This window comes from Calliphora vicina, chromosome 1 (genome assembly GCF_958450345.1).
Source record: "Calliphora vicina chromosome 1, idCalVici1.1, whole genome shotgun sequence".
In the NCBI taxonomy this organism is placed as follows: domain Eukaryota; kingdom Metazoa; phylum Arthropoda; class Insecta; order Diptera; family Calliphoridae; genus Calliphora; species Calliphora vicina.
This window is the reverse complement of record NC_088780.1, coordinates 67,700,130-67,721,801: the sequence shown is the minus strand read 5'-3', so window position 1 is coordinate 67,721,801 and position 21,672 is coordinate 67,700,130.

Here is a 21,672-nt window from a genome sequence, read left to right as displayed (position 1 = left end):
GCTAAATCACGAAATTTGTAAAACTAAGATATTCTCATAATATTTAGTATTGTTCTCAGCCCAGTCAATGGCTTTTTCAAAAATTTAAACAGCTTGAGTTGCTGCTTTATGCTCTTGAAGCCAGCCTGCGCTTGCATTGAAACCTTCGCTGCTTTAAAAGTCAATTATGGAGTATTTTTTCGACACTTTTATTGTGGCATAGAATACCACTTTGAATTTTTTTGATGCCACACATTGTGAACTTTGCTACACCAAATTTATTTGCTAGAACTGTAACTCCCACTCCATTGTCCATATCTTTAATTATTTCTTGCTATATTTTTATAGAAAGCATTTTTTTTGGGTTTATATAGCAATACAAATAGTAGAGTCAAAAAAAGACAAAAATCTCAGAAAACCCAAAACAAAAATAACGGTATTGTATAAAAAATGTGCGTAAAAAAATAATGAAACTTAGTTTAAGTGGTAAAAAAATACTAATGAGAGTCAAAACGGCCTGTACACAAAAAATAACAAATAAAAACTTTTGATTTTAAATTTTTTTGGAAAACAAAACTAAAGTTCACTCTATAGAGGTGGGCGATGTTCACTCTTTAGAGTCTCCAATGTAAAAATTTGTGTGTTCATACTATCCAGTAGTTCATATTATCAAGTGTTCACTCTAATTTAAATTTAAAATAGTTTTTAAAAAAAAAAAAATATTAAAAATACTTAACTCGTCTAGGATTCGAACCAGCGATGTCAATCTTGTAGTCCACTGTTCTACCGACAACACCACTGCGTAGCTATCTGATTCTATGTAAATTATTTTTAAATATAAATAACAGTTTCCTTTCCGTTTTAAACAAAATATTTAAAAATAAATTCGGCCAATTGACAAAATATAACTTGTGAGGTCTAATTTCTTTTATAATGTTTATTGGGTATATTTAAAAATAATATTTGGTCTCATTGCATTGATTTTATTTTCATTTGAAATAGAAAAATTTGTGTACGTATATGAAATTTTCATTATAAAATAGTCTGTTGAAAATATTAGTTCGTGGCAACAAATTTGATTTTTTTATTGGAATTTTGAAAATTTTAAATAATAAGCTTGGAAGAAAGGAGATTTTAGGAGCGAAAATTGGATATTGGTAAGATAATTTAGAAGTTATTTTTCGAAATTTTGTTCTGTTAGATTTATGGTTGGATTTGTAAATTTTTGTTTTAGATTCTATTTGGTGGGATATTCAATTTCGGAATTTTAAGAATTGAACAACTTATTCCTGTAGTAAAAGGTTCAGTTTCCCAATAAGGGAATCAAGGAAAGAACAAACTAACCATTCGGACAAAATTGTATCAAGGGCAAATACATTTGGGTCGAAAATTTTTATCTTATCTATTCCTGCATCCCTCAAACTATTTATTACACCTCTAACCATACAACTTCCAATCAAGTCAAATTTTCTTCAACAATTTTATCATTGATCTTCCATATCAAGATCAATAATTTTTAAGAAAATCAAACTATTTATTATAAAACTTTCTAATAACACATTAAAGTTTAACTTTTGAGACATTTAGTTGACATCAAACCTTTATAAACTGGACAAGACCTTTATAACCTGGATAAGACCTTTATAACCTGGACAAGTCAAATAACATTAAGTTATAATCATTTGAATTGACATTGAATAATGGATAAAACCATGTACTTTATTTTAAATACCATGTACTTTATTTTCTGTTCGTGTGAAAAACAGTTTAAAAAATGAAATAGACAAATTAACAAAATATACATATTTCGATTCAAAATGTATGCATGTAAACAACGCACTCTTTGTTTTGTATTTTTTTTTATTTTCTTTCGACATAAAAAATAATAGGTATACTTGTGGTTTGTATTTTTATAAAAGAGAAGAAAATTTGTAAATTGGTTTAAACGAAACTTTTTATTTTTTCAAGTTGCAACTTCAAGAAAATCCCCATATTACTACTTTTGCTACAAAAATTGCTAAATTGTCATGACTGATTGTAGGATAGTAAGTGAAGTTTTTGTGGAGAATATAAAATACAGTGGAGTCGGGATAGAGTGAACTAATTAATGCAAGGCCTGTTCACTTTATCCAATAAATTCACTTTATCGAGACTGAAAAAATTATAAAAAATTCATAAATTTTATGTCAAAAATGTACATTTTATTATATTTTTATAATGGAACAAATAAATCATTAATGGTTGCTTGTTTTGTACATGTACTTTTGGCTTTTTGTACTGCTAAATCACGAAATTTGTAAAACTAAGATATTCTCATAATATTTAGTATTGTTCTCAGCCCAGTCAATGGCTTTTTCAAAAATTTAAACAGCTTGAGTTGCTGCTTTATGCTCTTGAAGCCAGCCTGCGCTTGCATTGAAACCTTCGCTGCTTTAAAAGTCAATTATGGAGTATTTTTTCGACACTTTTATTGTGGCATAGAATACCACTTTGAATTTTTTTGATGCCACACATTGTGAACTTTGCTACACCAAATTTATTTGCTAGAACTGTAACTCCCACTCCATTGTCCATATCTTTAATTATTTCTTGCTATATTTTTATAGAAAGCATTTTTTTTGGGTTTATATAGCAATACAAATAGTAGAGTCAAAAAAAGACAAAAATCTCAGAAAACCCAAAACAAAAATAACGGTATTGTATAAAAAATGTGCGTAAAAAAATAATGAAACTTAGTTTAAGTGGTAAAAAAATACTAATGAGAGTCAAAACGGCCTGTACACAAAAAATAACAAATAAAAACTTTTGATTTTAAATTTTTTTGGAAAACAAAACTAAAGTTCACTCTATAGAGGTGGGCGATGTTCACTCTTTAGAGTCTCCAATGTAAAAATTTGTGTGTTCATACTATCCAGTAGTTCATATTATCAAGTGTTCACTCTAATTTAAATTTAAAATAGTTTTTAAAAAAAAAAAAATATTAAAAATACTTAACTCGTCTAGGATTCGAACCAGCGATGTCAATCTTGTAGTCCACTGTTCTACCGACAACACCACTGCGTAGCTATCTGATTCTATGTAAATTATTTTTAAATATAAATAACAGTTTCCTTTCCGTTTTAAACAAAATATTTAAAAATAAATTCGGCCAATTGACAAAATATAACTTGTGAGGTCTAATTTCTTTTATAATGTTTATTGGGTATATTTAAAAATAATATTTGGTCTCATTGCATTGATTTTATTTTCATTTGAAATAGAAAAATTTGTGTACGTATATGAAATTTTCATTATAAAATAGTCTGTTGAAAATATTAGTTCGTGGCAACAAATTTGATTTTTTTATTGGAATTTTGAAAATTTTAAATAATAAGCTTGGAAGAAAGGAGATTTTAGGAGCGAAAATTGGATATTGGTAAGATAATTTAGAAGTTATTTTTCGAAATTTTGTTCTGTTAGATTTATGGTTGGATTTGTAAATTTTTGTTTTAGATTCTATTTGGTGGGATATTCAATTTCGGAATTTTAAGAATTGAACAACTTATTCCTGTAGTAAAAGGTTCAGTTTCCCAATAAGGGAATCAAGGAAAGAACAAACTAACCATTCGGACAAAATTGTATCAAGGGCAAATACATTTGGGTCGAAAATTTTTATCTTATCTATTCCTGCATCCCTCAAACTATTTATTACACCTCTAACCATACAACTTCCAATCAAGTCAAATTTTCTTCAACAATTTTATCATTGATCTTCCATATCAAGATCAATAATTTTTAAGAAAATCAAACTATTTATTATAAAACTTTCTAAGGAGTGAGATCGAAAAATTCTTAACATACATATATGTTTATAAAAAAGAAACCACTAAACTTACAGCTTTAATTTTTTTTTTATTTGATTGAAATTATTATTACAATTTACAAAAAAAATTATTTTTATAGTTTTAATCACTAGTGATGAAATTTTGAACCTTTTTCGGAAACCCTTCCATTAACGTTTTTATAGTGCTTTCTGTCACTTTGCTCGAACATGTAGTCCATCTCCGTTTAAAATCTACCACACTTTTGGACACCTTTTTTGTACTCTTCAATTCTCTTTTAACAAGAGCCCAATATCTCTCCACTGGCCTTAGCTCCGGGCAGTTTGGAGGATTTGCCTCTCTTGGTACAAATACCACATTATTGTTCTTGTACCACTCAAGGGCTTGTTTGCCATAGTGACAGGATGCCAAGTCAGGCCAAAAATAAGTGGACACATTATGAAGTCTTATGAATGGAAGCAGCCTTTTTTGTAAACATTCCTTGATGTAAATTTCGGTATTTATAGAGCCCGTTGTAACAAATGAGTGGCTTCTTTTGCCGCAACTGCATATTGCTTGCCATACCAAGAACTTTCTGGGAAATTTTGTCTGCTTTTGGGTCCTAAACTTTTCTTCAACATTCCCTCGAGCATCAGCAACATAAAATTTTTGACCTGGAAGTTGCGAAAAATCTGCCAGAACATACGTTTCGTCATCCATTATGCAGCAAGAATATTTTTTTATAAAACTTGACTTCAATTTCCGTGCTCTGTTTTTGGCCTCTAAATTTTTAGTAGCGTTCCTGTCAGGAACTTTTTGAGCCTTGTATGTTTTTAAACCTGCATTAGCTTTAACTTTTCGTACCAAATAGTCCGAGCACTGAGCTAACCGGGCTGCTTTCCTACCGGATGTGTTGGGAGCTCTTTTGAAAATGCGTTCTATTTTTTTGGCTTTAGAAACATCATGTGGACCATTCCTTCTACCTGAACCAGGTTTTCTATCAACTGACAAGTTCTCCCGGTACTGTTTAATAACATTGGAAACAGTTTGACGGCAGACCTTTGTATGCTTGGCCAACTTTTTGTAAGACCAAGTTGGGTTTTGTTGAAAATATTTAATAATTTCAGTACGCACTTTTTTCTGGTCACTCATTTTAATCAGATTAACAAAAAAATTAATATAATTGACATTACACATAATAACTGACATGTTTTTCAAAGGTAACTTGATCAAAAAAAAATTCAAATAATACTTGGGTTAAAAAATGTAATGAAAAACGTGTGTTAAGAATTTTTCGATCTCACTCCTTAATAACACATTAAAGTTTAACTTTTGAGACATTTAGTTGACATCAAACCTTTATAAACTGGACAAGACCTTTATAACCTGGATAAGACCTTTATAACCTGGACAAGTCAAATAACATTAAGTTATAATCATTTGAATTGACATTGAATAATGGATAAAACATTTTAAATTAAAATTTTGTTTTCCTAAAAAGTATAATTGTTTTCAATTTTGATTGTATTCTATAATTTGTCTGTAATTTTTTTTTTTGTATATTTCAATATTTTAAATTTATTTTAAAGATATCTGTCTGTTAACAAATTTAAACACAAAAACAAAAACATACATTTTTTTTAAATTTAATATTACATTTTGACACATTAAACAAAATGAGAAAAGAATTTTAAAACTACGTAAAAATTCAATATTTCAAACCCATGGACAACAGGCCTGCTGTAACATCGGATCCATCTTTTGGTGAGTGTATTGTTTTTATTTAATTTATTCTATTTCTCATTTTATTTACACACATTAACACAATATTTGATTTAAATGTTAAATTAATATTGTTTGAATAATTTTCTTTTAAATTAACATTAACATAATCATTTAAACTTTATTAATTTTTTTTTTATATGTTATTAACATTTTCATTTCGTCCGTTACAAACTGTTACTTACAATTTTTGTTTTTAACACTTTCACGTATGCGGTCACCGGTGCCCCAAGATTTTCTTTAAATTATTCTCAATATAGAGCGAAATTTTGAGTTCACAGATATAGTAAATGGTTATTTCCAAAGAAAACTAATTTATTTTTAAGAATTTCATGGCACTGCCTGCCAAAAAGATAATATCCTGCGAAAACAATTTTTCCATTTTTCATCAAAAATTATCAATATATGTACGTCGAAATAAAACGTGTTTTGACTCATAGCTATAAAAATTACAGCGGTTTAATACTGTGCGTGAAAGGGTTAATTTAGATTTTTTGGACGTTACTTACAAAGTAAAAACATATTCTTTAATTACATGCAAAAGTCTATTTGAGCGTTAAAAGTGTTAAATTCCAAGTGTAAAATAAGAAATGAGTGATTTATCAGATTTTGATAGTGATGATTCCGTCAAAGATCCAGACTTTACTTATGAAGAATGCCCACAGTGTGTTTCTAATGACTCGGGAAATTATCTACATGAAACAATTTTATACCTGGCCGAACGAGACACGACTACAAACTGTTTCAAAACTCACACTGCAATTAAAAATGTGTTTCTAAAATATAATACACCGTTGCCCTCGTCCGCCCCTGTAGAGCGATTATTTTCATTCGCTGGAATTGTAAATCGTTCTAGAAGACAAAAACTAAGTGACGCAAATTTTGAAATGTTGGTGTTAAGAAAAGCTAACTGTGGAAAATAAGACTTATGTATTTGAAAACAAAAAAAACTTTTTTTCATCAAAAATTTTTTTTTAACAATAAATAAAATAAATATTATTTACTGAATACTGAATTTTTTTTCAGTAATCAGTAAAATTTTACTGAATACTGATTTTTTTTTCAGTAGTCAGTAAAATTTTACTGAATACTGATTTTTTTTTAATCAGTAATACTGCAATGCTTAATGCATTAGAAATATAATGCAGTGTGCCCATGTATGATTGTGGAGAAGGAAAATATTTTATCTAAGATGAAAATTGCAGATCCGTGTATATCCAATGTTGTAAGAAATGATTATCAGAATTGTAAAAAGATTGAAAGAAAAGAAAGATCCATTGAGGATATTGAAATTGGAAATTTGTTGTTGACTAACATGGAGGGCATTTTGTATGATTCATGTACTAATTTTACGTATCCTCTGAAGGGGAATTATGTTGTCGGTATTGAAAATTGTGAAGTTAAAATAGATAGTTTTAAAATTAAAAGATTCGAAAGTAAAATAAATGTAATTGTTCCTAATTTTAATGTTTTGCCCGCTAATATAACAGAATTGAATCCTGAATTAAATTTTACAAATATGAGTGAAATTGAGGAGACTTTAAAAAAACAACAAAATAATCAAAATTTTTATATACTGTATTCATTGGTTTTTGTATTTATATTATATTGTATATTAATTAGAATTAAGAAATATATTGAGATTCGAAGGGACTCGAATCTTAACGATAGGGGAGTTATATGTGCGAATCCTCCGGTTAGTACAATGTCGATTCCGGTATAAATCGACGAAACATAGTGGGTGGCTTTAAGTGCGACCCTACTGTTTTATTTCAAATTAATTTTAGTTTGACGAATTTGTAAACAAATTCTCTTATTTAATAAATATTGTCGAAGACCACCAGATGGTTAATGTAAACACAAAATTTGCACACAATTGAATTGGATTAATGGTATGATTTGACACAATGTGCCCACCAAAGATGCCTTTGTTTAAAACTGCACAATCGGCATCTTTGTAGAAAATAAGTATGTATTGGTACATCCAATACATTAATTTTAAGCTAGAATTAAGAATTTGAATTCAATAAAGAGTCAGAAACAATTGACACCTTCAAGAACAAAGTCAAAACGTTCTCGTTTTAAAAAAATAAAATTTACATACATGTGTATATATTAGGGTGATCGGCACGGTTTTTAATAAGCGGTTTTTTTGCTAAGGTTTTTCTCCTCGAATAGCCGGTTTTTTCTAAAAGTGTGTTTTTATAAGTTTTAGTGCATTAAAAACTTTAAAAAATATTCGAAATCCAAAAAATTAAAACAAATACTCCAACTATTATAGAAGACTTTTTATATTTAGAAAATCTCACAAGTGATCTGGAAAACCTGAAAACTTAGTTAATGCTTTGTTTTCTATATGTCCTACAAATATACCAAGTATATTTTTCAATGCCGTTTTATAAAAACAAAAAAAAAATCGAAATACCCAAAGCAATTTAAACTGTGTTTTACTTATTCCTAAGAGATTATTTTACCTTCATAAGGTCTTCAACTTTACTGACCTTAACGATTATCGGGTCAAATTTGACCCAAATAAAAAAATAGATTTTTTTTTTTTAAAAACCTAACGTAGTTGTTGACATTTGAAATTAAATTAAAGTCATAAAATATCAAAAATATCAACCACGCATTGCACTGCGTATAGTTAAGCTAAACGGACGTGTTTTTTTCTATCTCCGCAAATATCTCGTTTTTTTTTTTGATGATATTGACGGCTAAAAATAAATTAAATATAAAAAAAGAATATATATATATCTTTAACGCGAATGGACGCGAAATTATATTTAAATATACAATCGTTTTTTGATTAAGTCATAAAATATAATATTAAAAGTGCCAATTAAAGTTATCTTTTATTATTTTCGTTCTGGTGTTTGTTTTCTTTTTTCCACCAATAAAGAGCACAAGTAAACTTTTAGTAGCGCCTGAAGGTATGCTAAATAATTCACCCCCTAAAACAAAAACCTGCACAGTATGTACAAACCCAATTAACCATAGTACGGGAGCAATACCTAAAAATGTTCAGTCCAAATATAGTGCACAAAAACCACAAATCCAAGTGGGAATTGATAGGTACATTACCGTACTGAAACGAGGACGCAGCCCAAGATCCTCAAAAATCGCATCAACCGCAAAAATTCCTAAAGATAGGGAAATTGATAGGAAAACTACCGAAAACAGATTTTCTATTTTGCAAGATGAAGCAGCTGACCACCCAACATTACCCAAGTCGTCCAAACCCCCTCCTATTTATTTGAGAGAGCAAAATTCGAATGCTCTAATTAAGAATTTAATCTCGTTGGTCGGAGAAAATTCTTTTTACGTTGTACCTTTTAAGCGAGACTAAGATACAGGTAAATCATGAAAATGATTTCCGTAAGGTTGTTACCGAATTTGAAAACAATAAACAAAGTTTTTACACATACCAATTGAAGAGTAGCAAAGGGCTTCAAATTGTTATTAAGGGTATTGACTCTTGTGTAGATCCTGAAGATATAAAGGCTGCTTTGGAACATAACAAGTTTAAAATAAAAAATGTAGTCAACATTAGAAATCGCGAGAAAATTCCCCAACCAATGTTTAGAGTTGAACTAGAACCAGGTGATGTTAATCTCAAGAAAAATGAAACACACCCAATTTACAATTTAAAATATTTATTGCATCGTAAAATTACGATAGAAGAGCCACATAAGAGATCGTGACCAGTCCAGTGTTTGCAAACTACCCCCTGTTTGCGTGGTATGTGGAGAATTGCACGGTTCTACCCAATGCGATAAATCCAAAAACGACTCAAAAGTAAAAAAATGCAGCAATTGTGGCGGAAATCACACAGCAAATTACAGAGGATGCCCAGTATATTCTATAGTTAAAAGAACATTAACACAGAAACCCGGTATTTATCCTGTGCAATCAAAAAACCTAGTTGATACCCATTACCCCCAAATCTCGCAAACCATGAATAATAAAGGTTCATACGCTAGTGTTCTAAAAACGAATCCAACTTTTGCTCAAAACCCACCAATAGGAAAAGAAAATAACCCTAATATCAATGTGGAATTTGCAGACCAACATCCCACTTCTAATTTTAGTCGACTGGAAGCTACAATAGAGACCCTAGTGAAATCGGTTAACAATTTTACCAACTCTATGAGTAATATGATGCAGGAAATGCTTAAAATGCAATCCATGTTATTACAAGCTATCCTAAATAAGCCATGAACTGTTTGAAAATATGTTTCTGGAATGCAAACGGCATACGCCAACACAAAAACGAACTCGAATATTTTTTAAGAAACCAACAAATTGATATAATGCTGGTTTCTGAAACTCTTTTGACGTCCAGAAGTTCATTTCGAATAAATGGATACGTAATATATGATACCAAAGATCCCAGAGGTAGAGCATGCGGAGGCTCGGCAATTTTAATAAAAGCTCGAATCAAACACTACTTAATGTGTGACCTTTGCGAAGATTATCTTCAAGCTACTACAAACTGTCTTGAAGATTTTCATCGAAACTTAGTGATTTCATCGATATACTTAAATCACTAGGCCCCCTTTTCCTGGCTGCTGGCGATTATAATGCTAAGCACACATTCTGGGGATCACGACTGATTACCCCTCAAGGTCGTGTTTTGTTTGATACAATTTCTAAAATGGGTTTGAATGTGATTTCGACCGGCCAACCTACCTACTGGCCTACTGACCCACGAAAAATACCGGATGTTATTGATTTTAGCGTGATGAAAAATATCCCTGGAGAAATGATTCAAGTTGAATCCTCGATGGAACTATCTTCAGATCACTCACCCACTATTGTTACTTTATTGAGCCCCCGAGAAATTGTATCCCCGACTGGTAATTTAGCGATGACAGGCACAAGAATTGATTGGCTCAAATATAAAAAATACCTCAGTACACATTGCTCGGAAAGCATACCGCTAAGAACACCAGAAAACATCGATCACTCTCATCAATTTCGATAAAAATCTCAAACTGGCTGCTCAACATGCTTCCCAAACCCCCGACAAATCAGATATAATAGAATTTATTCTGCAGATGTCGAACGGCTCTTAAATGAAAAAAGAAGAGTTCGAAGAGAGTGGCAATTGCACAGATCCCCCCAACTGAAATCGAAGCTTAAAGATTATATAAAAAGACTTAAAAAGCTCTTGGAATTTCGAAAAATGGAATCATTGAATAAATATTTAGAAAGCCTGGACGCAACCCCGCAATCGGATTACTCATTATGGCGAGCAACAAAAAGTCTTAAAAGACCTGTCATATGTAAGCCCCCCTTGCGAAATTCAAGTGGTGGTTGGGCAAGAAATGATACTGAAAAAGGGAATCTGTTTGTTAATCATTTGAAAAACGTATTTACACCGAACACATCAAATGAAGCAATTGAGTTGTCACCTGTTGTACCCCATTTTGGAGCAGTCGTACCTCTACGTTTTGAGATTCGAGAGATCGAAAAGGCTATTGTTGATTTAAACTCCTAGAAAGCACCTGGTATTGATAAAATCAGTAACAAGATGCTTATGGAGCTACCCCGGATAGCAATAAAAATAATTCTTTTTATTTTTAACGCTATATTACGCCTTGAATATTATCCTCCAGAATGGAAGGTTTCACTGGTTACCATGATACCTAAGCCGGGAAAAGATCACACAAAAGTAGAATCATACAGACCAATAAGCCTATTATCCAATATATCAAAGCTATTTGAGAAGATACTTATGAACAAGTTATACCCGATGTTAATTGAAAACAATTGTATTCCGAATCATCAATTTGGTTTTAGAAGAAAACACAGTACTATCGAACAAACCCATAGACTTGTAAATATTGTAGGAAAAGCGTTTGAGGAAAAGAAATATTGTTCCTTTATTGACATTTCTCTAGCGTTTGATAAAGTATGGCATGATGGTTTAATATACAAACTGAGTCAAAATTTACCCGCAAACACACATAAGCTATTGGAAAGCTATTTAACTGGTCGAACATTTAAGGTTAAAGAAGGAGACTTTTTAAGTAGTCCCCAACCCATTGAAGCTGGAGTCCCCCAAGGCAGTATCCTGGGACCCTTTTTATATTTGATATATTCGTCTGATATGCCAACTAACAATCGTACTCATACATCAACATTTGCTGATGATACTGCTATTATAAGCATTCATGAAAACCCTCAAGAAGCATCTCGTTACTTACAAAATCACATATTTGAATTAGAAAAATGGTTAAAACAATGGAAAATTAAAGTCAATGAGCAAAAATGTACCCATATAACATTTACATTGCGTAGAGAATCATGCCCCCCTATTCATATCAATAACCAAACAATAATTCAACAATCGGAAGTGAAATACCTCGGAAAACATCTCGATCGTCGCCTTACATGGAAAAGTCATATAGATGCAAAGTTGATTCAAATGAAATTGAAATCAATTCAAATTAATTGGCTTATTGGTAGAAACTCTACGCTTAGTTTAGATTGTAAACTTCTACTTTACAACATGATCATAAAACCGATATGGTGTTATGGCATACAGCTATGGGGAGCGGCCTCAGCGTCAAATGTTGAAAAGATCCAAAGACGCCAAAACAAGTTTTTAAGAATGATCACAGTTGCCCCCTGGTATATCAAAAACGCGAATATACACAAAGATCTAAACGTGAAAACTGAGATCACGAAAAATGCAGAAAAATATTTAAAAAAACTTGAAATTCACCCAAACCCACTGGCCCGCAACATATTAAATAACCGTGGCCACACTCGGTTAAGAAGGAGGGACACAGCAGACCTAATCCAAAGAATAGAAGGAAGAATGCCAATTTAATAAAAGCTAAATGAATAAACAATTTTTCGTCCGGGACTGGCTGGACTAATTAAATTATAATTATTAGATATAAGATTTGAAGTACTTGTTGTTAGTTCATGAATGAAGATACAATAAATAAACAAATAAAATTGAAAAAAAAAAAAAAAAAAAGATTTTAGAAAAAATGCAATTTTAATTTCAAAATGGGTAACATTTTACCCGATGACCTTATGAAGGATAAGAAAAACAGTAGTTCAGCAAGTATGATGAAAAGAGGCAGATATATATTAGAGCTACCAAAGATATATTTTAGTGCTACCAAAGTTCTGAAAAAATGTAACTTAATTGTACGTAACAAAAGACCTTAAGTCCAAACAAGTTTATACAATTTGTAATTTTACAATTCGAGAAATACAGAAACGGCCTACAGGTGGCAGCGTAACTATAACAAGTACAATAGTCATTTTTGTTTGTGTAAGACCAAGGCGAATTTATACAAGGTGGAGTCAGTCAAACAGCTAATAACTTTTTTTTCGCTTTCTAACAATTGTCAAAGCTTGCTTTTATATTAAAATATCTACATATTCTAAGCTTATTAACTAAATATTTACGGCTATATGCATAAAAAAACCTTATTGTAGATTTAAAACACAATTTTGTTAACGAACACTTTAGCTTTAAAAACCATTTATTAAAGGTTGTTAAAGGCACAATTACTAATGTACTGATTTTTGTCTAAGCTGGCAATGCTTCTCATTTATTTCCCCTTTTTCGTTGTTAGTGTTGCTTTCAATTAGGATAAATTATTCGTTAATTTTGTTTTTTTCATTAATTGTTTTTAGTAATAATACATTTTTGAAGATAACTAATTTTTAGATAAAAAATGTATATCTGTAGTGCGATTCACTAACTTTTATAACGATAATCGTATCGTTAAAATAAATATAACGAAAATTTATCGAATTTGCTATTCAGTAACATTTTTAACGACATTCGCTGTCGGTTGAAGTCAGCTGTTACTTAAAGCAGTTTTTTTTTCGTTATGTTAGCGACAATAATTTAAGTTGTGTTTATTTAATCGATAAAGTGTATTTGCAATTTTTTCTTCGTCATCTTCATCTTTTGTAGCTGGAACTATCGTAAAAATAATGGATTTTTTGTTTACTTAACTTATTAATATTTACAATAAAATATAAAAAATATGGGAATTTGACGATTATAGTACTACTAATTATTCAAGTACTTATTTTTGTTCGCGATGTCCCAAAAGTAATCCTTTACATTTTGGCAGGAAATAAGTTGTTTTGTTAGTAGAATTATTTATAAAATTATGTATTTACTAAAAAAAAATAAATAAAAAAATGCAAGTCGCAGCCAAGTGTCGAACCAACAACCTTCCGATTGCTAGTCAACGTTGTACTCACTACACCACTGGTTAATTATTTCATTATGTGTCAAATAATGGTTTTCTACTTTTCGCTTATTTTGATATTTTGTAGACAGAGATGTTATATCTTCAACAATCGTTAAAAATAAATTACTGAATCACACTATCGTTACTGCAAGCGATTATTTATGTCGATAAACATTACGATTGTCGGTTCGTTAAAAGTTAGTGAATCGCACTACAGCTGTTACTTAAAGTTTTTTTTTTCGTTATGTTAGCGACAATAATTTAAGTTGTGTTTATTTAATCGATAAAGTGTATTTGCAATTTTTTCTTCGTCATCTTCATCTTTTGTAGCTGGAACTATCGTAAAAATAATGGAAACACAATTTTGTTTACTTAACTTATTAATATTTACAATAAAATATAAAAAATAAGCTGAAAAATAGGGGAATTTGAAGATTATACTACTAATTATTCACCTGGAAGAAGTACTTATTTTTGCTCGCGATGTCCCAAAAGTAATCCTTTACATTTTGGAAGGAAATAAGTTGTTTTGTTAGTAGAATTATTCATAAAAATATGTATTTACTAAAAAAAATAAATAAAAAAAAGTAAGTTGCAGCCAAGTGTCGAACCAATAACCTTCCGATTGCTAGTCAACGTTGTACTCACTACACCACTGGTTAATTATTTTATTGTGTGTCAAATAATGGTTTTCTACTTTTCGCTTATTTTGATATTTTGTAGACAGAGATGTCATATCTTAAACAATCGTTAAAAATAAATTACTGAATCACACTATCGTTACTGCAAGCGATTATTTATGTCGATAAACATTACGATTGTCGGTTCGTTAAAAGTTAGTGAATCGCACTACTGATTCTATTAAATTTATATTAAGCTAAAATGTATTAATATACTAACGTTCTTATATATTTTATTACAATTATTATTAAAAGTATTTTTTTTATTTCATATTTTATTTATTGTATCTTCACAAAATAATGTGAACTATCAATAATTTGTTCAAATCTTAAATCTAAATATTATTTTTTATTTACGTCCCACCACAGTTGGAAGAAAACTTTTGTTTAATTTATAGATCCTATCATTAGCGCAGGTCTGTTGGATTCCTTCTTCTTAGTCGGATGTAGCCATTACTTCTCATTAATGTTCGTGCAAGTGGGTTTGGGTGAACTTCTAACTTTTTAAAATATGACTCCGCTTGTTTTTTTATTTCATTTTTCACCAGAGAGACGCCTAGGTCCTTATGAATGTTAATATTTCTCACATACCAAGGCGCTGCTGTTATCATTCGTAATATTTTTTTTGGAATCTTTGAATTTTTTCAATATTAGAAGCTGAGGCCGTGCCCCATAATTGAATTCCAAAGCACCATATGGGTTTTATTATTGAGCTGTACAGCAAAAGTTTGCAATCTAAACTCAATCTCGAGTTTTTACCAATTAGCCAGTAAATTTGTAGTAATTTTAACTTAATTTGTGTCAATTTCGTATCTATATGCTTTTTCCAGGTAAGACGTCGGTCTAGATGCAGACCTAGATATTTAACTTCAGTTTGTTGAGGTATTATATGATTATTTATTAGGATTGGAGGGCACGATTCTCTACGCAATGTGAATGTAAGATGTATACATTTTTGCTCGTTTACTTTTATTCTCCATTGTTTTAACCACCTTTCTATGTCGAGTATATGGTCTTGTAACAGTACAGATGCTTCTTGGGGGTTTTCATGAATGGCTAGTATAGCTGTGTCATCAGCAAAAGTAGATATGTGGGTTCGACTGTTTGTAGGCATATCACAAGTATATAGCAAATATAGGAAGGGACCCAGTATACTTCCTTGGGGTACGCCTGCTTCAATAGGCTGTGGTGAACTTATGAAGTCTCCCTCTTTAAGAACGAACTTTGGATGACTTAAATAACTTTCTAGAAGCTTGTGTGTGTTCACTGGTAAATATTGTTTTATTTTTATCGATAATCCTTCATGCCATACTTTGTCGAAGGCTTGCTAAACGTCGATGAAGAGTGCAGAACAATATTTTTTTTTTCAAATGTCTTGGATATGATTTCTACCAACCTGTGAGTTTGTTCTATGGTGTTATGTTTTTCTCGAAATCCGAATTGATGAGTTGGAATACAATCAAAATGATTCACTATCGGCTTTAACTTGTGCATTAACAGTTTTTCGAATAGCTTTGATATATTTGACAATAGGCTAATGGGTCTATATGATTCTACTTTACTGTGATCTTTTCCCGGCTTAGGTATCATTGTAACTAAAGAAACCTTCCATTCTGGTGGATAATATTCAAGGCGTAATATAGCATTAAAAATAAATAGGATTATTCTTAATGCAATTTGGGGTAGCTTGAGGAGCATCTTGTTACTGATTTTATCAATACCAGGTGATTTTTTGGAGTTTAAATCAACAATAGCCTTGACAATCTCTGAAATCTCAAAACGAAATGGTTCAGCTGCAGTAATATGGGGTAAAGTAGGTGGTAACTCTATTATGTCGTTTGACTCGTTTGGGGAAAATACATTCTTTAGATGACTAACGAACAGGTTTCCTTTTTCAGTATCGTTTCTCGCCCAGCCTCCACTAGAATTACGTAGAGGAGGTCTGCTCATAACAAGTCTTTTTAATTTTTTTGTAGCACGCCATAGAGAGTAGTTTGAGTACTGGGTGGCATCTAAGTTCTCCAGATATTTATTAATCGATTCAGTTTTGCGTTTGTGAAGAAGCATACTGAGGCGTTTGCGACATTTTCTAAGCTCCGTTTTTAGTTGAGGGGATCTATAGAGTTGCCACTCTCGACGAACTCTTCTTTTTTCAGCTAATAACTGTTCAATATCTGCAGAATAGAGTCTATTGTATCTTATTTGTTGGGTTATTTGAGTGGCGTGTTCAACAGCAAGTTTTAAGTTTTGTTCAAAATTTTTGAGTGAGATATCGATATCTTCTGGTGTTCTTAGAGATATATTTTCTGTACTGTGTGTGCTAATATATTTTCTATATTTCAACCAATTTATTTTCGTGCTTGATATTGCAGAGTGACCAGTCGGGGATACTATTTCTAGGGGGTTCAATAGAGTAACGAAGGTGGGTGAGTGATCCGAGGATAATTCTAATGAAGATTTAACCTGCATTAGTTCCATTGGTAAATTTTTTGTAACTGCAAAATCAATGACATCGGGTATTTTGCTTGGGTCAGTAGGCCAGTATGTTGGTTCTCCGCTCGACAGCACATTCAAATTCAATTTAGAAATTAAAGTAAAAGTAATCGAATGACGAATATTCTGTGATAAAATAAACATCACTGTTTTATAATTTGTTTTATTAATTTATTTTTATTGACATTTTGTTAAATTTTAACAAAATTTAACGAATTTCTATGTGGAAACACATAGTTTTAATTCCGGAGTGGGTATATTAGATTCTGTTCTGAAATGTTTACACATTTTATTACTATATGGCGTTGCAGGTTAAAAGTAAATGACAAAAATGCCAATCAAACTCACTTGTGAACCTCATATAGTTCACTGCTGGAGGAATATCAAACAAAATCATATACTTTTAAAATGGAACGTAATCGCCAGCGGAGTGGAAATTGTGTCTAGCAATTGCAATAGTATCATCTATTATTCCAAATTTATCTTTAAAACCCTCTTTTTTAAGATAAAAAGTAAAATTTTTACATTTAACAATTGTTTATCAAAGGTATTTTAAGCTATTAATCATTTATGAATATAACTTTATGAAAATTTTCCTATAATTGGTTTATAAACCTTTTGTAAATGTTTATGCATATGGCTGTTATTTTGTACATAAATAAGTAATGCCCTCACTATTCAATTATCTACACTATATAAAGTTTTAATACTTATTTGTTTCATTTTTGTTTTTTGACATTTGTTAAGACCAATTGTTGTTTTTGTTGAACTGCCACCACCTTGTATGAATTCGCCTTGTGTAAGACCTTCTAAACTGTAAAAAAAGTCACAAACCCGCGCTTTTTAAAATGAAATAGTTTATTCTAGAAATTTCAAATATTTTACTAAAGTTGACAAAGACTCACTTTTTATACATTAAATAGTAAGAGTAAAACCAGTCCTGGTTAAATATGCCTTGTTCGGACCCTTATAGGCTTTATTTTAAGTTTATATGTTCATTGGGGAAGAAATTAAAAAAAAGTACTATAAGGTCTCCCCGAAGAATTTCCACTCACTAACACTGAAGCCACACGATCATGTTTTTCCTGATAGTCTTTTAACTACATATACTGTTCAGTTTTTGGCACAAAATGAGCCAATCGTGCTAAAAATCGTGTGATTGGTTCATATTGTTACGTTTTAACCTTTTCAAAACGTTTGTTTACTTCCTTTAAATAAACCGGATACTTTTGATTGCAAATAAAAGCCGTTTAGTAGTTTGAAAATTGTAACAACTCTTTATTTATTTAAAATGTACAACAACAACAGAATTAAATAGTCAATCAATGTTTTTTATATACGTTTATAAATTTGCAGAAATACAGACACACTTTATAATGTACGCGAATTCATTTGAAAAACACAGCACTCAGTTGATGTTTATTCGAAAAGCGTCTCTGATAAACACACTAACTGCAACCTCTGCCACTATTTATAACACTGCCATCTGCACTCTAGATTGCTCTTTAACTGTCTAGAGCAGCGAAATGCAAACTCACACCACTACAGTTTTTAGATATTGTAGTTGTATGCAGCGTTGCCGCTTTGGTCCAATTGGACCAAAATTGGTAGTTTCAAGTTAACAAATTGACTTCTGGTAGATTGGTTGGTTTGTTCCGACATTTGTCGTATTTTGGTAGGCTACGATCAAGGCGAATTTATACAAGGTGGAGTCAGTCAAACAGCTGATCATTTTTTTTTTCGATTTTTGGTTCTAACAACTGTCAAAGCTTGTTTTTATATTTAAATATCTACATATTCCAAGCTTATTAACAAAAAAATTATTGTTTACATAAATAATTAAAGCCCTCACTATTCAATTATCTACACTATATTAAGTTTAAATACTTATTTGTTTAATTTTTCATTTTGTTTTTGTAGAACTGACACCACCTTGTATGAATTCGCCTTGGCTACGATATTTCTGAATACATAAGTATTTTTAAGAACAAAATAATTAAAATAATAACGAAAAAACTACTTATGTTAAGCCAAAATAATATTCTATAATATGAAGATAGCATTTTCTTAAATATTTAGTTTAGTCAGGTAAATGTGTATTTATTTAGTAGTGTTGAGTTCAAAAAATGCCAAAGGACTCTCAAAACTTTTATTTTCTAATAATATGTGTTATTATTCAATATTTCAATTTCATCTGACACTTTAAATGTCCAATTATGGAAATTAGGACGCGTAATTTATTTCTATATGAAACTTATTTGTGTTGAATTTTTTCGGGATACCAACACTTTTAGGAGTTTTATGCTCGTTTAAGTAATTTTCGGAAACGGGACTTATATGGGAGCTATGGTCAATTATGAATTGAATTTTTAGGTGTAATTTATTTGTAAAAATGTTATTTAATATCTATATAAATCAAGCATTTATGACGGATAATGTCTTATTTCTGGAGGACATTTATATGGGGGCTATGTGAAATACATGGACAACCAGCCAGACAGACGTACGGAAGGACATCGTTAAATCGACTCAAAAATAAAATCTCGAAAACTGAACGATTTTAACATATTTATGATTGTAGTGTTATTAAATAACTTTCTTCCTCTGCACAGAGAAACAGATTCGTAGTAGCAACCGAATTTGTTGCCAATCAAATGATTCGGTTGCACACATAGAATTTTTCGGTTCTTTCAACAGAAAGTCAGTTAATAAGGAAGAAATTCGGTTGAAATAACAAAATTTTTGTTACTCCTTCTAAAATTTTTTACCCACAACTGTAAAATTCGGTTACTAAGGTAGAATCATTCGATTGGCAACAAATTCGGTTGCCATCACGAATTTGGTTTCTCTGTGTGGGTAATTTTATAGCAGCAATAATATAATTTTAAGTTAACTACTAATTTTGAAACGAATCCATATAGCATTTCTCAAATATTATAAATTTGGTAGGTTTTGGTAGTTTTTAATTAGAAATTTGGTAGGAAAAATATTTTATGAGTGGCAACGCTGGTTGTATGAGTTGAGTATTATTCTCTGGCAAAAACAAAAACAAATAGCTGAAATAATGAAATAAACAAGCATAAAAGCGTAACACAACCTGCTTCTATCAATGCTCATGCGAGACTGACCAAGATGTATTAACAAGGTGGCAGCGTAACTACAACAATTACAACAATACAAGAACAATAATCATTTTTGTTTGTGCAAAACCGTGTAAAGTGTCACAAAAACGCACTTTTATAAATTAAATTGTTTTTTTTAACACATTTAAATATTTTATACACATAAAGCGGTGACAAATACTCACTTTTTTAAATATAAAATAATCTTTTTAATCTTATAACAAATTTAAAAATTTTTGTAAACAAGCTTTTGACATTTCACAAGGCAAAACACGAGTAGAGCAAAAAATAGTCAGCTGGCGTTATGCTGCCACCTGGTTAAATATGCCTTGAGACTGACTGTTTTTATACATTGTGTGTGCTTGCGTACATGTGAAAACAAAAACAAGAGAGCTCATTTGAGAGCTCACTGCAGTCAGTGTTGCCACTTCATGTGTAATTACACATATTGTGTGTAATTTTAACTTGGATGTGTAGCCCATGCAGCGTTGCCACTCATAAAATATTTTTCCTACCAGATTTCTGATTAAAACTACCAAAACCTACCAAATTTTAAATATTTGAGAAATGCTATTTGTATTCGTTTCAAAATTAATAGTTACCTTAAAATTAGGAATTTTATTTAATAACACTACAATCATAAATATGTCACACCAAAAAATTGTGTGTGGATCGTTTCTAAATTGACCATAGCTCCCATATAGGGCCCACTTCTAAAAATTACTTTAAGCATAAAACTCCTAGCGTTGGTATCCCGACAAAACTCAACATTAATAAGTTTCATATAGAAATAAATTACGCGTTCTAATTTCATGGCGATCGGTACATAACTGGTCATAGCTGCCCACTTTGTTCAGCGCAGACTATTACTTATTACTTCTTTTAACATGATTACACACAATTTATATAATATGTGTTATAATTTTGAATGATTTAGAATATGTAAATCAAATGTATAATACTGTTACGAAATTGTACTTGAATTCAAATATAACGATTTTAACGGCTGATTTAAAAGTAGCATAATGCTTTCAAGTAACAGTGCTGTAAAACTGTAACATATCTGTGGGCATTGTTAAATAAAAGCTTTCAGTTGATTTGATTGTAAGTTGGCAACGCTGTATTCGAGTTCGAATAATCAGTTAAAGAACATTGTAGAAAGTACACCACAGATGGCGTATGATCTAGAATATTCGAACTTTGACAGTTAAAGAGCTTTCTAGATGGTAATGCAGTGTTATAAATAGTGGCAGAGGTTGCAGTCGTGAGTGAGTTTATCAGAGACGCTTTTCGAATAAACATCATCTGAGTGCCTTAAAATGTGTTGTGTTTTTCAAGTAAATTCGTGTACATTATAAATTGTGTCTGTAATTCTGAGAATTTATAAACGTGTATAAAAAACATTGAGTGGCTATTTAATTCTGTTGTTGTACATTTTAAAGAAATAAAGAGTTGTTACAATTTTCAAACTACTAAACGGCTTTTATTTGCAATCAAAAGTATCCGGTTTATTTAAAGGAAATAAACCAGCGTTTTAAAAAGGTTAAAACGTAACAATTGGTGTCAGAAGTGGGATTGCAAA